The sequence below is a fragment of the Neophocaena asiaeorientalis genome, unplaced genomic scaffold, assembly GCF_003031525.2.
Source record: "Neophocaena asiaeorientalis asiaeorientalis breed wild unplaced genomic scaffold, Neophocaena_asiaeorientalis_V1.1 scaffold705, whole genome shotgun sequence".
Classification (NCBI taxonomy): domain Eukaryota; kingdom Metazoa; phylum Chordata; class Mammalia; order Artiodactyla; family Phocoenidae; genus Neophocaena; species Neophocaena asiaeorientalis.
In genome coordinates, this window is record NW_020176572.1 from 814,364 (window position 1) to 817,974 (window position 3,611).

Sequence of the window (3,611 nt, forward strand, 5' to 3'; positions counted from 1 at the left end):
CATAGTCATTTTACAGGGAGTTAATGGATCTTGCTGGAAAAAAGAGGGAAAGGGCCCTTTAAAGGACAGGAAGATCATTCATATAAGTGCTGAGCTGGGGAAGAAAGACTGGCCTTTGCAAGCTGTTGACCACAACCTAAAATATGAATGATCCTCCCTCAGTGCCATTTTGTGGCAGCGAGACCTGCAAATAAAGGGGAGAGCCGGGGCTGTGGCTGGAGGAGGAGCGCGGGGGCCGGCGGCAGCGGGGTCGGGCGGCCCAGGCAGCGAGCAGGTAGCGCAGGGTCAGCCTATGTGACTGGGCGGCACGGCCTCCGTCAGGAGAGGATTCAAGATGACCAACGAGGAACCTCTTCCAAAAAAGGTTCAACTGAGTGAAACAGACTCCAAAGTATGGCACGAGATGAATTAATTCTCAGGTGGAAACAATATGAAGCATATGCACAAGCTTTGGAGGGCAAGTACACAGATCTTAACTCTAATGATGTAACTGGCTTAAAGGAATCTGAAGAAAAACGAAAGCAGCAACAGCAAGAGTCTGCACGCAGGGAAACATTCTTGTAACGCGACTAGCAACCAAGGAGCAAGAGCTGCAAGAGTGTACTTCTCAAATCCAGGACCTCAAGCAAGTCCAGTGCCTAGCGTTGCCCAACTGAGATCAACAATGGTAGACCCAGCGATCAACTTGTTTTTCCTAAAAATGAAAGGTGAACTGGAACAGACTAAAGGCAAACTGGAACAAGCCCAAAATGAACTGAGGGCCTGGAAGTTTACACCTGATAGGTAAACAAACCATACTCCCCAGTCAAGACTTCCCTGACAGTCCCCACTACAAGAAAGCTGTGGTGGGACAGCCAAGTACTCGTTTCCACACCAAGACTCAGACTTTTTGAGCCAAAAAGCCACATTCTTATACTATCCAGCTTGTAATGGTTAATGTAAAACTTACCAGATGAATCTTGCGTTTCAGCTTTTTTCTCTTCCCCCTCCCCTTGCTTCAGAGGCCTGATGGCGTCGGACTATTCCGAAGAAGTGGCCACCTCCGAAAAATTCCCCTTCTAGGACATGTAGACACTTGAGAAGTGTTTCTGTTTGAAGAAAACAGAGGGAGAAACAGAAGTCTTAAGTCTGTGGCACACTGTGTCTTCAGACAGTTTGGAGGAATGAAAACCTAGAGATTTAAAATCATGAATTGAACATGTAAAATTCCAGTAAATGTAAAGATGGAATATGCATCGCTCTTAACCTTGAGCACAGTGACTTAGAGACACTGTGTATCAGTTTTGCCAATAAGACTGCAGACTTCATGATTGTTGTTGAACTTCTGGGTCAAACTCAAATGAGGTGAATTTTGCCTTTAAAGGGTTTATTTGCTAAGAACCAACTTAATAGTCATGAGAGAATCAAATAATAGATGTCAGTACAAGTAGTTCATATATTTAACCATTTAGTTTGGGGCTCCATATTACTTGATTGAGCCTTAAATCAATGTGGTTTTACTCAATGGTTTGTTCTTTGAATGGTTCCTAATACTGTAGATAATCTTATTGAGGAATGTACAAATAATGAAGGTGTGGTATCAAACTTCAGGTCTAAACTGTTTGAAGCATTATAAACATTCATTTCACAACTAGACTGTATAAGGATATTAGCTGTGATGAGACTTACTGCGTTATTTTTTTTCAGTAGTGCAATTTATTAAATCCCCATTCCATTCAACAGGCAAAAAAAATAATAAAAAAATTAAAATAAAATATGAATGAAAACAATAAGGAAAAAAGAGTTAGTTTCCACCTATTATGACAAGAGTCAAAAAGAATGATACTATTCAGAATTGCATGAGGGGGAAGTGATTTGAAGAAATAGTGAATTACGTAAAAAACAATGGGCCTTAATGTTTACCACTGCATTTTTATAATAATGTATTTTATAATACAGCAAGTTAAGAAATAACCTAACATTAAATACTTGAATGCCAGTTCCATACATTGTGATATGTTAAAATGGAAAAACATGAAGGTGATAAAAAGATTATGGAAGAATAGGCATTATAGAATACATTATTAAATGTGAAAAAGTATGTTACAGTATTAAATATATGACTATTTTAGGAATATATTAATAAGTTGAGAAAGATAAGGATAAAATACTAACAGTATTATTTCTGGATGGATAAATGGCTTACTAATACTAATGACTTTTTTTTTTTTTTTTTTTTTTTGGCTGGGAAGTGTCTGGAATAGAGAGGTGTTCCCTTATTATAGTTAAGGATGAGCTTCCATAGGTTTTTCCAGCAGGAGAGGAAATTTACAAGGACTGCTACAAATTCAACCTTCAAAATCAGCTTCTTAACTATTTGTGGAAGGGTTCACTTAGGCATGCAATTACCCATCGCAGGTCTAATTGTCCATTTGCATGCACAATTTAGAAAGGCACAGTTGAAATTTAGTCCCAGGCTCTCCAACACTAATTTTCTCCCTTGAAATTGACATTTCAAAGAACATCAGGTAGCTAAAACCCCAGATTTGTTATTTATTTCAACAGGAAGGGAAATTTTTTTCTTTCCAAGTTGAAGGATTGGTTTAAAAAAATTAAATTAAAAGATGAAAGGGAAAAGACAAGCATACAAAGGAATGTGCCCTCCCTCCACCCACGCTACCAAGAACAGACTCTTGTTTGCCTTGAAAAGAGTTATAATGTGATCAGTTATCCGATTAGCAAGACTTGTCCTTACTTCTTCATAGAGGGGAAAACATATCTGACCATCTTATAGTTGTATATCTCCATGTATAAATACCTCTATCTTCCTCTGTAAAAGTGGGGGTAATAATATGCATCTCATTGAATAGTTTTGAGAATTAGAGCTGATAATACATATAAAAAAATTACATAGAAGGCCCTCAATATTAGTCCTCTTCTCGGTTCCCCTGTTTTTATTTCCTTCACCTTCATAGGTAATAATATATAGAATTGATTCATACCAATTTATGGCTGGAAGGATTAACAAGTAGTGAAAGAGACCCCTCTACTTTGCCAAGTCAGTTTTGTGGCTCTTAATTTTAAAGATTGGAGACAGATGTATTTATGAATTTGCTAGTGAGGCTCACTCACGGTGCTGTTTAAAATAGTAATCAACAGCTGTTATTAATGGGAAAGAAAAACGTGAATCCCTACTAATTGGCAGGGCTTGTGAAAATCTAGCCATCAATCTTTCCTCTACTATAACACATTCAAAACAAACAAGCAAAATGACAACTGTGGAGGCCTTTGGGAGTGTAGTGTACATATCACCGGCATCTGACTTCTGGGTGAATCATGAAGCAGCAAGGGGTGGTCTGGCTTGCTGCTTCGGCAGTAAAGCACAGAAGAGTCGTGCTGCACTGTGGTTGGCCTGGGCCACATCAGTGCAAAGAATGCGAGTTTCCATGAAGCAGGCTTAGGCACACAAGAGAGAGCTAGGGTAGGATGATCTTAGACTTGTCTAAGAAGGCCAACCGGAGAGATGAACAAAACTTGGCAGAGAGAACTGTCTGATACAAGCTCCTCTGTCACTTGGGTCACAGCTCAAGTGCTGTACCCTCAATGAGATTCTATCACTGCCATTTCTCCAG

The 3,611-nt window shown here is 39.3% G+C and overlaps 1 pseudogene; it reads left to right on the forward strand.

Moving 5' to 3' along the window:
• Positions 1-334: 334 nt before the first annotated feature.
• Positions 335-1,062, forward strand: LOC112391987 (pre-mRNA-splicing regulator WTAP-like; annotated as a pseudogene).
• Positions 1,063-3,611: the final 2,549 nt, after the last annotated feature.